Genomic DNA, 14,476 nt, shown 5'->3' with positions numbered 1-14,476 from the left:
AAAGCATAATTATAAGGCTACGAAAACCAAACGAATTTTATTTTATAGCGATTATACACTTATATAAACATATTAATGGGTAGAATATTCAGATTCAGATTCGACAATAAACCATGCCAAATATTACTGGCCCTTTAAGGTAAACTGTGATTTAACAGTTGATGGTTAACATGTTGTGTACATTTGCTTATCTATGATATATTGAAAAAAATACATCTGGATGTTAAATCTCCCCTTTATTTTAGTTATTTTCAAAGGGAAGACTTTTTACAGAAACCTCCATTTACAAAATGGTTTCAAGATTTAATTATAGTTAAAAAAAACAAAAAACGTTTGATCAACCAACAATAACCCTTCTGTTTTCATTCCTTTAAGGGTCATTCTGACTGATAGTGATAATAATATAAATTCTGTAATACTGTGATACTGTCTAACCACAAAATTTCCCGAGATGATTATCGTACCGTGAAAATCTCATACCGCTGCAAACCTAATCTCTGTTTAATTTATACGGCATATAACAATTGTTGGGATGTGTTCAACATTCAGTCGGAGAGGGCATATGTCCGAACAGGGTTTCCCACACACTTATTTATTTGTGGCGGCCTGCCATGATTAAAACATTTGCTACCACAAATAGATTATCTATTTTTGGTGCTTGACTGTTCATTAGGAAAGCTATTGAAATAAATATATACATGTGGTTATAGCACCCCAGACAGAGACAGAGCAGCAGAACGTTCATTGTGCCGGGTCTAATAGTTTGCATTCACTTGCAGCAGCTGCAAGTAGCCACTGGAAAAAATTGGAAGCAAGGCCGAGCAGCGTTCCGGGGGCCTGGGTCGGGCCTGAATTTTCTGGGCCCGATCAAAGCTCAAATCCAACCTGTATGAGGTTTATCAAGGATATCAAGCTGGCGTGTGTGCGTGAACTAATGCAGTAAAGTTTTGGGCTAGAAAACCAAAACACATTATAAATACTGAACGTTTTTCTGGACTACATTTATCTGACAGCTTTTTTTACTAGTTACCTTAACCATGGCAGGGGCCATTTTTCTACTTTGAGATTTACTTAAGTCACATTTACAATGCAGGACAAGAGCATTTTTACAGTGTAATATTGGTACTTTTATTTCAGTAAAGGATCTGAGTACTTCCTCCACCACTGTCTATAAGAGTACTGAGGTAAGTTCAGATAAACGCGGCAGTGACACTGACGTTGATACAGAATAAAACGATGGGTTCTGGATGTCAGATACAGTAAAAGGGGTTGTTGGTATGTGTTGGAGGAAAACCCGGCAGACACGTGGGCCTCAGAGGTTCATGGATGAGAACTTTTGTTGCATCTTGAAGCAGACGGACAGTATGAGTGTGTGTGTGTGTGTGTGTGTATGTATGTTTGTGTGTTGATGGCCAGCATCCTACCTACATGGCTGTCTACTGTAGCAATGCTGTGAGTATAATGATAGTTGGAGGCAGCAGCTCTGGTGATTCATCCCAACGTGTCATTAGTTTGTCTCTGGGTTGAACAGCTAATAATAGACTTCTGCAAGAAGAGAGATCCCCTCTGTGTGTGTGTGTGTGTGTGTGTGTGTGTTAAAATGACGCCAGTTAGGTTTTAATCCATTTTCCTCCAGGCAGCTGGGAGTCACATCTGAACAGAAGAGGATGCAGTCGACTCCCCCTGAACACAGCATGATCTCAAGTGTGTGTGTGTGTGTGTGTGGGAGTGTGTGTGAAGGCTTTCCTCCCAAGCATAATTAAAATTATGCTGCCGTGTGAATAAAACAAGCAGACATATATAGACAAATCTGGGTTGAAGCAGAGAAGATGCTGCCATTACTGCTGTTGCACCTCATTTGTGAGACATTTAACACCGTTGAAGGTTTTCACTTTTAAGTGTTTTGCAAAAAAAAAATAAAAATAAAAATAAATTGAAAATTGAAAAAAATCTAGAGCCTCCACTTTATGGTTGTATGCATCTGCCAACCAGTCAAGTTTCTTACAGTTTACATCCATGTCTGTGAAAACATGGATTCTTTACACACATCTTCGCCTCGGTAGCAGAGAAGAGCTATAAAATTATCTGACCAAATGTCTCCCCTTCTGTCTCTGAGATATGACACTGAGTAATGACCAAAAAAGTGTTTTTATAGAAAATTATGATGTCACAGTGAAGTTGACCTTTGACCTTTTGGATATAAAATGTCATCACTTTATCGTTTTATCCTGTTAGACTTTTGTGTGAAGTTTTGTCAGAATTAGTGAATGAATTCTGGAGTTATGCCCAAAAACATGTTTTATAAGATCACACTGACCTTGACCTTTGACCTCTGAACATCAAATTCTAATCAGTTAATTTTTCCAAGTGAACATTTGTGCCAAATTTGAGGAAATTCCCCTATGGTGTCCTTGAATATTGGATTCACTAAATTAGACATACAAGGCCACAGTGACCTTGACCTTTAACCACCACCACCATTGTTGAGTCAAAGTGAACGTTTGTACCAAATATGAAGACATTCCCTCAAGCCGTTCTTAAGATATGACATTCACAAGAATGAGATGGATGCAAGGTCACAGCAACCTTGACCTCTGACCACCAAATACTAATCAGTTCATTGTTGAGTCCAAGTGAATGTTTGTACCAAATCTGAGGAAACTCCCTTCAGGACTTAATGAGGTATTCCGTTCAAGAGAATGGGACGGATGCAAGGTCACAGTGACCTTGACTTTTGACCCCAAAAATCAAATCAGTTCATTGTTGAGTCCCAGTAGATGTTTGTGCCAAATCCGAAGAGGCATTTTGAAATATTGCGTTCACAAGAATGGAATGGACAGACAACCTGAAAACACAACGCCTCTGGCCACCGCTACCGCCAGTGTGGAGGCAGAAAATTGGATTAGAGGGTGTAAAAAAACGTAGCATGTGTACGGGGCCTTAATCAGCATCTCCACACTTTCACATCCACACTGAGGACGTCAAACTGAAACAGTCAGTTAATGTTATTTTGTTCCCCAAAGCCTGTGTCAACCAGTTTCAGACACTCACACAGACAATCTTCATCTGTCGATCGTTGTTACCCCAACATCTCTGCTTCCACCATCAATGTAAATAAGCTCAGTTCTATTCTGCCACAGCAGTGATGGAGGCAGCGCTTCAGGGCGCAGCACATACATCAGCAGCCTGATCTGTCTTTATGAATTAGAGGACAAGAAACATCAGGAGTGTAGATACTGAATTATTTGACGAGTGTTTAAATAATCTGATCTCAACTAAACTATGGGAGATCTTTGGCGCTAGAAGCACCACGAACATCAAAACACCAATAGATGCTTTTTTTATGTTGGTTTTTCTGTAAGTTCTTATTTACCTTTTTAGCAAATTCCCATTTGCCATGTATTGATACGGGTGTGAGACTGGCGTCACTTTCAAGTCATTTCAGATTTTTTAAATGCCTCTTAAAGGCCCAGGAGACAATTAGTAAAATAATTGTTCTTTTCCATTTGGCAGACCTATTGTGTGCTTAAAAGGCCTTGTGGGTTTTCATTGTTTAAAGCTGAATTTGGTCCTGTCAGCGGTGATAAATTGACACAACAATGGTTTAGATTCTATTAGATGTGACTAGTGTGGGTTTCTGTTGTAAGGCCAGATGACTGTTGCAACTTGTCTCCAGTTTTAAGGTGAGTTAAAGGGACATTGTGGAGTTTTGGACAGCTAGTAGCACAATAGAGCAAAGTTTTTACGAGTTTTGTTCATAGCCTGCACGAGGACGCAGGTGGTGCCATTCACATCTAGTTATTAGTTTGACGTTAGATCAACAGTTGGGGGTGGTAATTTGCCAATAAACATAGAAATGCACCAACAAAGGCAGTGAAAAAGAAAACTGTTAGTTTTAGTCAGCAACAAAACATATTTTAAGAACCATTTCCACCGAACCCTTTCAGTACAGTACCTCTGTAACCAGCAGTAACCCTTCAGACATGGTACCTAGACCCTCGGTCTGTTTAGTGTTTCCACCACAGACAGTCCTCTTAAATGTGGGCGGGGTTGTTGTCACTCACTGCTCCGTCCAGCACTCACTGTATTTCCTCATCAGCGGTGACACAGATGGAAGTCTGCACCTGGTTTATCGTCCACAGAACGAGGCTGCACGCCGACATTTTCAGAACAAAATAGAACAGGCTGCAGTGAGAGTCTCTCTCCATGGGATATTTAAAAGTAGCAGCTTTGTGCATTTAGTCCTTCTCAGGCAAGCTCAGGGGTTTAGTGTTGCTGGAGCCCACAGGAATGGGGAACTGCCCATTGGTTCGACTGCCCATTGGTTCGACATCCCATTGTTCCGACCATATTAAACTCATTGTTCCGAAGTCCGTTCCGAAATCATCATGATGCCCCGTGGTTAAGGTCTGGTTAGGTTTAGGCACAAAAACCACTTGGTTAGGGTCAGGAAAAGATCATGGTGTGGGTTAAAATGAAAAAGAAAGTGACAAACACATAAGCCGTGAGCCTGCTCTGCCTCAAGCCGGTCGCGGCGCACCATACACCCGCCGCGAGCCATTCAGCACCGCGGACAGTCGGACTAATGAGATGTCGAACCAATGGGCTGTCGAACCAATGACATGGACCCCAGGAATGACGCTTAACTTTTTTTTTTTTTTCTCCTAGTGAAGATTAGAATATATGCAGTTCACATATATATATATATAAACGCGTGAAGATCCACTCATTACTAAAAGTGTCATTTAAAAACTAAAGTTATAGTCAAAGTTGTCACAGTGAAATTTAAGGTGTGTTGATGGATTCATGTCATCAACTCATGCATTGAGTAACATTACAGATTAACATTCCACCTTAAAAGTCACCGGCAGTCTGTCCAGTAAATTAAGTTATTTAATCTGACTCTGCTGTGAGAGGACGAAAAACCTCCTTTCATTTTATAGTTACAGTTTACTGATTTAAAACTTACTGCGATATGAACAGAGGTTACAACACCAGCCACAACTCAAATTGGGACGGTACAAAACGGTTCCAGTGGTACCATCCACAACTTTTCAAGTAGGAAAACGGAAAAAAGGCATACCGAACTGAACTGTACTGCTCGGTGGAAATGGTGCTTTAGCCACCTAAATAATGTCCCAATTAAAAAAATCAGTTTAAATGTATACTGTATTGACAGTATTTTTAACCCCTTTACCTTTCCTGTCAGACAGCCCGTTCCGACGGTGGCTGTTAACTGCTTCAGTTTCCATCTATCCTCTCGTCAAAGTCATCAGACTCCATTGAGAAAAACAGTAATGTTAGCTCGCTGAACACAGGAGCTGCTGGTCTATCGCTCCTCGATCAGTTAGTTAGTTTGTTATTGTGTGACTTTGGTGAATCCAAACTAACCCTTTTAAATGCCAAAGTCAAACAACAACACAAACAAATTAACTAATCGAGGTAACAGTAGACCAGCAGCTCCTGTGTTCAGCAATGTTAAATTACTGTTTTTCTCAATGGAGTCTGGCTTTGAAGGGAACGATATAACGGCTCTATTTTCTAGCTGGAAATCACTGTCTGACAGTCAGATAAAGGAGTGAAAATATTCTAAATATAGCATACACTTAACGTTAAATACATTTTGTTGCTGTCTCCTCCACAGCAGTACATTGCTTCCGTGTCAGACTCCAGCCTGCTTCTCCAAACTGGGGACGTGCGGACTGACATCTACTGTATGTAATGTACTGTCAACAACCCCAATTCAGTAAATCTGAACTATGCCTTTAAGTTTATTTATTTAAAATATGGATCAAAACACGCCTTACTTTATCAAGTTGAAATTAAATCTGATGCATAATTATATCTGTCCAGAGTGAAGAAACTTGTCAGTGGTCTGACATCACTGACAGTGTTTGTACCGACTGCTGATGAATTGATTATGACTTGAAGAGGAGTAAGAGGGGGAGTTAAATGACCGTCCACACACACACACACACACACACACACTGAGAGCTGATGGATAGTAATTGAGGGGAGAGCCTTCTAGACCTCATTAAACAGAAACGTCTCCCACAGCTGTAGAACTGGGGGGGTAGATCCGGCTTCCTCCAGCACGCATGACACACACACAATTACAAGAGTAGGTGGTGTTAGCTGCTGGTGACGGATTTCTAAAAGGGTAAACCACAGACTATAAAAATGACTGTTGCTGTCTTGTCCCCCATTGATTCTTTGCCTTTCTTTGGTACTAGGGAACAATCAACATTATAGATAACGTCAAAGCCGTAGCTGAATCTAAATCTAATCAAGCTTAGTTTCACATGAATTTTGTATCAAAACATTTGTTTAATTGATTAGACAATAAACAGAAAATCAGTCTATTTTGATAATTAAATGTTTCGGTCATTTGTTAAGCAAGGACGTCAGATTTTAGCTTCGCGTGTGTGAGGTGCTGCTTTTCTTTCTTATAACCTAAATATCTTTAGGTTTTGGACTGTTGGTCGGATGCAACAGGATTTATATTGCCTTTTTTTATTCAGATATTTTATAGACGAAGTGATTAATCAAATGATCAAGAAAAGAACAGTTAGTCGACAAAGGCAAAAACCACCTCAAGTGAGTGTAAAAATGTTTTGCACAATTGATAAGTTTTATATGATTTTTCTGTTTACAGGTATCTTTTCTGATTTGATACCTTAAAATGGGCATAAAAATATGTTAAAGGTTAAAATGGCTAATGGGAGAGGGTAATTAAGAACGTTTACTTTTATGTACCCTGGGGTAGGGGGTTTGAAGCCCCTCTGTGCAGAGTTTGCATGTTCTCCCTGTGTCAGCGTGGGTTTTCTCGGGGTACTCCAGCTTCCTCCCACAGTCCAAAGACATGCAGGTTAATTGGTGACTCGCTGTGAATGTGAGTGTGAATGGTTGACTACACATCTGAGGTACTTGTACCTAATTTGAGTATTTCCATTTTATGCAACTTTATACTTTATTCCACTACATTTGTCTTTTCAGATTACAAATTTTCATACCTTTGTGTCTCTTTGTGTTGAGAAACTTCTCATATAAATTCTTTTTCGCACAATTAGCACAATAAACTGTCATAGAAACATTTCTGACGCATCTGATGACAAGTTTCTTCTGCTTTCAGTGATTAAAAAAATAATTTGATAATGATTAATTTATTTATGGATAATAAACTTCTCAGGAAAGCTTTTTAAAAAATCACCTTGACACAGATATTTAACTTTAGAAAAGGTGATTTCTGTGACTTTAGTCAGACTAAAGGCAACAGTACAGCTGTGCAGTACACCCGACCTCCCACAGTCATCACCACATTACAGCATGTTTTATTAAGATGATCAACCACATCAACATTCAGTGACTGTTGAACCATTATTAGTCATGTCCTGTAGTTCAAGGTTGAGCGCATTGCTTTGTTTGGAACAAGCAAACCCCTCCAGGGCTTCATTAATGAGGACTTCCCTCAGGCCGTCCTGCAGAAGTAGGATGCTGCACAGGAGAGAGGAAACACTGCCAATACAGGAGTGTGTAGCAGCAATAATGTCCACCTGCCCACACACTCTTATCACTCCTACACTCCAGGGGCTGTATTCACATGTAGCTGCTGCATCTCGAAAATTAGTGACCATTTCATCCATAGTAACATGGAGCCATTTGTGCAGGATAAAGGCTGTTAATTAATGAGTGGCAAATACATTTTGAGCAGTTAAATGTCATTAAATCCAATGAAAAAACACTCAAAGCTGATAAATGATTAAATACATCATTAATGAAAAATGAACTAAACAGGGGCGAACATTTATTTCTCTATGGGAGATGTGGTGGTTTTAATACTGAGGGTGCTATATAATTTTAATCTTCTGTGGAACGTGTGATTTTTGTCCTCCTACCCAAAAATTAAAGCCCCAAACTCGTTGTAGTTGTTTTTTTCTTTTTATGCCTCTGTGCCAGCAGCTGTGGGCTGACATTATGTGTTTTAGGTTGTCCGTCCATCCATACGTCCCATTCTTGTGAACGCAATATCTAAAGAATGCCATAAGGGAATTTCTTCAAATTTGGCACGTATGTCCGCTTGGACTCAACCATGAAGTGATTAGATTTTGATGGTTGAAGGTCAAGGTCACTCTGACTTTGCGTCCATCCCATTCTCGTGAGCACAGTATCTCAAGAACACCTTGAGGGAGCTTCCTCAAATTTGGCACAGACATCCACTTGAAACCACAAACTGATTAGATTTTGGTGGTCAAAGGTAAAGGTCAGTGTGACCTTGCACCCATCTCAGTCTCGTGAACACCATATCTCAAGATCACCTTGAGGGAGCTTCTTCAAATTTGACACAGACATCCACTTAGACTCACTGACGAACTGATTAGAATTTAATAAACCTAATAGACCTAATAAAATGTATTTATGCTAACTATGACAAAATGTCACACAAATGTCTGACAGGATAAAATGATGAGGTGGTGACATTTTATATCCAAAAAGTCATAGGTCAGCTTGACTGTGACATAATCATGTTTTAACATCATATCTCAGGAACAGAAGAGGAGACATTTGGTCAGATACTGAATTGGTGACTCTAATCTTGATGGTGACTCTAATCTTGAAACTGTGCTGATTGTATAGATCTTCTGTGTGTGAAACATCCATGTTTTTACTGACATGGATGGAAACTGTACATGCATATAACCACGAGGCACTAATTCTAATTCCTGCAGTAATTAAAGTTAAATCGACTCTGGCAGCTTTTGTTTTAAAAGGCCACTGTGCATAACTGTGAATGTGGAGTGTAATGAAAGAATACACATACAGTCTTACGTTGGTTTTATTATGATTATTGGAGTTGAAGGTTGGGGACTGTGTTCAGTCTCTTCAGAATCATCTCTTGTAATTTGGAGCTGGCTAACACACTTTAGTTACAGAAGGACAGTGTGTTTTATTACTCACATCCCTCTGGAATATTAATCGTGTCCCACTTGTGCACTGCTTTGTCATTATTTATGATTCTGTTGTGGTCTTATGAAGGCGAACACTGTGGGAAAGACATTCACAAATCATCTTATGCCTTTAAGATGGCTGTCCATGTGTAATAAGACTGCTCAAGGTGTAGGGAAGATGACTTTAAGAAAGTTCCCTAAGCAGAGGAGGAAGTGGTTGTACTGGGGGAAAGTTACACAAAATCTTCCAAAATCCAAAACAAAATCTTCTGCTTGCCGTCGTTACTGATCTTGTCAGCAAGCTTTTCGTCCTTCACAGTCGACTTCATATTGAAAGCATTTGACTCCAGGTTGTTAGGCTGGATGTTGTCTTCAGACAAAATTATACTTACAATGCAACTGTAGATGCTATGTATCTATAGCTGTGAGGGTTAATGTGACTGAAGTCTTGTCATCTGCTCTAAGGAAACCAGACCCATGAGAAACCTACCTAAACCCCAAGACCATACCTTTTTTAAAAACAGAGGCCAGATCTAAACAAATCCCTTATCAGTGGACCTCTCACTGTGTGATGTAGGACCACTGAGTTAGAGCCACGACCAAAGATATCGCCACGTTTCCTTCGTGTTGGTCATCTCTAGTCAGCGACAGCCCAAAACCGCACAGTGTATACCTGGCATATAGAAGAACCCATTAAATTATGGAGGGGATCCGAATCATGGGGCGGATAGACTTATTATTTTTCACTTTGAGGAACACAATGAGAAGGGGCATTCAGCCTTGGCGCACATCTACAGTGTTATGATAGCTTCATTGGTAGTTTAATGTCTTGTGGGTGTGATATAGGCAGGTGGTGGGAGGCAGGGTCAACATTGATGTCACACTTGGGGGTTGGTGAGGCCATTGAGCTGAATGGACACGCCACAAGGGAGATGCCGGGGGCAAGACATTCTGAAGACAGAAGAGCCTGAGAAAGCATTTGACACCACAAATAATCCATGTAAATACACATTCACTCTGAACAACCACTAAGAAGAGCGAGCTGGTCGGCCGACGGGTCCAACGGAACGACACCCAAAGGGTGTCCCGCAGAGTCCTCCGGTCCGAGCAAGCTGGTCGTGAGGATTAAGAGCAGTGGCCTGGTGGTGAGTCAACCACACACACCCTCCCAGATAGGGAAAGTCGCACTCATCCAGGGAAGTCCAGGCACATGTCTCAAGACTAATGCAACACTAGGGAGAGGCACTAAGTTACGGGCTTGCTAGCCTTAGTTGATGACGTTTTACGAGCCAGGTTTAACATAGCAGTGTAACAACACTCTCTGAGTACCCTTCTTTTTGCTTGGATTTGAAAGGTTTAGGAAGGAAGGTAGTGAACCTGGAAGGTGGAGTTTCCCTGCCTTATTTCCTCAAACCTTTTATTCTATAATTAGAGTGCTGACAGTAGAAACATGACAGGAAATAATGGGAGAGACAAAAGGAATGACATGCAAAGGCCTCCAGTGTTGTGGGACGTAGTGCTTCACAGTATGGTGCCTTAAGATTTTAATTCAGTAAAGGAGGTACGTCAGTCTCCAACCAGCAGGATGAAGCTGTATTCATGGCGTTGGCTCTGACGATATGTTTCCACCTTTCTGCTTTAATTAGAACATCAAAGGTCAAGGCCTGACCAGACCCAGCAGATGCTTCTATAGCGAGGCGCTGCAGTGTCACAGAGAAACGTACTGTGTGTCTGACCACAGCAATGATCCAGAATAAAGCTGCAGTCCACAGCTCAAAATGGATTTTGTCACTTCACAGCAGACAAATCAGACCATCCACTAAAGTCCCACATGTACTGTCTCAGAATGAAGTGACCTCCTTTCAGAGCTGAACTAGTTTCAAAGACAATGGATACAGCTCTCATCATCACATTCAATGTACATAAAACAACATCAGACGCCGCTCTGGTGAAAGCTGCCTCTCGCCACGAAAAACCCAAGCAGACGCAGCTTTAAATGAAAGTCAACACGCGCTCTGTTTGCATGGAATTTTTTGAAAGTCCTAGTTTTTCACGCTACCATCTGTCTGTCCACTGGCTTTTCACTGTTTAATCAGAGCAATATGAAGCCAGGAGAGTTGATCCCCCTGGAGATATACATCCTCTGAGGCTTGTGGGAAGTAACTGTATGGCTTTCTAGAGCACCTCTGAAAATTGAGGCTGCTTGAGGCTCCATCAGCCTCGTTTAAAAGGGGGTTTTCTTTGACTTTGAGGCATCCTGTGTCAAAGAAAAAGAAAAACGCTGGCCTGGTAAAGCACTCAAAACAAATGTGAAGGTGCATATGTTCTACATGTTTTGGGGTGTTTTAACTCTGGCTTTGGCTGTTTTTTTCTCAGTCCAGCCATCCATTAATAAAACTTCCTCTCCTCTTGTGCCCTGCAGCTCTGGTCTGGGCTATCCAAGCCTTTGAAATTAGTTGCAGGAGTAATCCCTTAATCAGAGTGTCTCGCTGGGATTACCACAGAAGCCAGCCTCAGTTACTGCCCTCCACCACCACTGGCAATTGTTGAGCCTGCAGTATTTGATTTACATCCTCTGACTAGAACAACCATGAAACGATTATGTTAAACAATATGTTCTAATGTGACCTTGCCTGCTGCAATGTCAGTATAATGAACACTTTGTTTTGTGCCATCAGAATCAAAATAGTTTCCCCTCATAGAGAAAGACAATTGTGGCGTTATATTTATTTGTAAGTAAGTGTTAAATAGTGATAGGCAGTGGGGTTGGGTGACATGACGGTATATACCATGCTGGGATAGAAATGTGTTCACCAGTAGAGATTTGGCAGTATCGTTTCCTTCCTTCTATCATGGGAAATATTTGGGGTAGGCTATGATGCAAATCAGGGCCGGATTCTCCCGTGAGCTTGTGAACTTACAAAGCCAGCTACCTTGCAACGTAACCAGTCCCTCCAGGATTTCGCAGGCCGTTATCAGGACTGTGGTGGCCTGAAATGCCTCATTTAATGGCAGCTTTTCAAAAATATTGCGATGCAATATATTGTAGCTATAGCAGTTAGCAGCTAACTCAAAGGGGAACGGCGGCCGTAAATGTGTAAAGTAAGGCTGTAGTGGTCAGTCTCAACTTTATTTTACATTTTACACATACTTCCATTAAAAAATGGAAAAGTTTTTTTTATAGTAATAAAACATTTGTTCAGCTACAAATAACCTTGTTTTCATACCTTTTAGGGTCATTTGACTTATAAGGGGCATGCCGCGTTTTTTGCACCCTCAAATTTATTGCTTTCAATGAGGATGAGTTCCTGAGCGCCTGTTTTTCAGGGCGCGATGGCTGCACCCTGAGATAAACCAAGTTCAACTTTTGGAATGAAGCAGCGTTTACCGCATGTCATGTGACGAGGAACAACCAATCACAGCCGACAGATATCTTTCCCGTCTTCTGTAAATATCAGTCTGTGGTAAATACGGAAAAGTTGATCATGTTAGTGCAGGGCACAGGGCTACCCAGAGCTTTACATCTTCCAAAATGTTTAAAGACACAGCATAATAATAATATATATATTATAATAATAATAATAATTCTGTAGTGCCATGATGCTGTGAAACCACAATATTTTCTGAGATGGTTATCTTACTGTGAAAATCTCATACCGTTGCAACCCTACTGCTGACGCATCTGTTATACATCACTCTAAAGGCTGACGCTGTTGTGTCACAAGTCACGGTCGTCACGCCTCTTTTGCTGCTGTTTGGTTCTGTGACAAAATGCAAAGGCAGCATAAAGACAGGACTTCGTAGCAACTCTATGGCGCAGTCTCTGTGTAAAGTTACTGACAGTCATGAGCATTTCAGAGTCTCCTGTTCACCTGAGCTGTGGCAGGAAAGCAGAGCACCCGGAGGCAAACCATGCAAATAAAGACAGAACATGCAAACTCCACACAGACAGGACAGGGACATTAAACCACAGCCCTTTTGTGTGTTACACGCCATTATGCTGCTTCAATAAGCCACGGTTTCTTTTTAACAGATCTTCCTGCTTAGTGATGTCGTCATATCCAGGCTAGTTTTTGTTCCATGTCTCATTTTGCTTTTCTTTTAAAGTATGAAAGCATCGTAGGGCCCACAGAGCAAGCACACTAGTAGTGAATTTTACAACTCTGTGGACACAGTGATTTAAATAAGGGCTATTTATGGGTTCATACATGGAACTTGATGTATCTAAACAACATTACAGCATTCTCTTTCACAATGTTAGAATATGAGAAAAGTATTTTTGGACCCAATAGCTTCACGTGATGGACCCTGAGATTGTAATTACACAGTTTGGCCACTATGTGAAACTGCTCTGCTCTGCTCGGGGACTTGAAGGAGGAGCCTGGCACCATCTTTGTCCATACTTTCAGCGGTCTTTCTGTTCCTGGGGTTTACTTCACATAATCTAGTTGATCAGCATGAACTACAGCAGTTGCAATGAGAAACTGAAATCTTTGTGATGTCAACACAGTTAAATTGAATAATATGCTGCTTCCATGAACAAAAGTGTCAGTGTGGGTACTTAAGTCATTGTTATGTGGTTTTACCCATCTTCTAAATGGATTTTTTCTTTGAACTCTGTAGGTGTAATCTCTGCCGTCTTAAAGCTTCCTTGTCGAGCTGTGATGTTTAGGTTTAGCCTGTGTTCCTTAAAGATATAATGCGCGTGATTCTCTTAAAAAAAAAAAAAAAAAAAAGACTCATACAGGAGTGTGTGGCGGTGTTGTCTGCAGACTCTGCCCTCTGCCTGTATTTTTTTATTTCTTGTTATTTTGCTGTGTACAGGACGTTCCTGGGCACAGCACACAGTTGAGGCCAGGATTTTGTAAAAAGGCAGTGACCGGGTGCCAGACGGTGCGCAGCACACATCCAAGAGGAAGTCATGGACAAAGCACAGAAAAAAATGCAAATACAGCGAAGTGAAACTGGGGTTGGCTTTTACTTTCACTTTTACTGGAAATATTGTTAACAAAGAGGAACTGACAATTCCTGGATAGTAAACATTTTAAGGCCGATAAAAAACGTGACTATTAAGAGGATTAGTCAGTCAACTATATTATCAGCAATGATAATTAGTTAATCGTTTGAGTGCATATTTCAGGCTTAGAAAAGCCACAGATTCTCTTGTTGCAGCTTCTCAAATGAGAAAATTTGCTGCTTTGTCTTAATACAACAATAAATTTATTTTGGGCTGTTGGTTTGACAAAATAAAATATTTAATCTCATTTTTCATGATGGAAAGAAAATAAGTACTGAGGTCCTGGTGCAGGTAGCTGACAATAAAACCAAGAAATGAAAACACAATAAAACACCCATTAAAAAACTAGAATTACTGCCCCAGGGTTGTACACCTCCACGCACCAGTCAAGTTTCTCTGACAGTTTACATCCATGTCTTTGAAAACAATTCAGTATCTGACCAAATGTCTCTCCTTCTGTTCCTGAGATATGACGCTGAGTAATGGACAGAAAAGTGTTTCATGCACGTTATGA

The 14,476-nt window shown here is 40.7% G+C and overlaps 1 protein-coding gene across 2 annotated transcripts in view; it reads left to right on the top strand.

Annotated features, from left to right (window-relative positions):
- The window catches only part of ppm1e (protein phosphatase, Mg2+/Mn2+ dependent, 1E), a 74,358-nt gene that overhangs the window by 11,605 nt on the left and 48,277 nt on the right, over positions 1 to 14,476 (top strand). The window lies entirely within an intron of this gene.

Source organism: Epinephelus moara, chromosome 3 (genome assembly GCF_006386435.1).
Source record: "Epinephelus moara isolate mb chromosome 3, YSFRI_EMoa_1.0, whole genome shotgun sequence".
Classification (NCBI taxonomy): Eukaryota; Metazoa; Chordata; class Actinopteri; order Perciformes; family Serranidae; genus Epinephelus; species Epinephelus moara.
The sequence above is the reverse complement of the archived record's forward strand: the minus strand, read 5'-3'. Positions and strand labels throughout refer to the sequence as shown.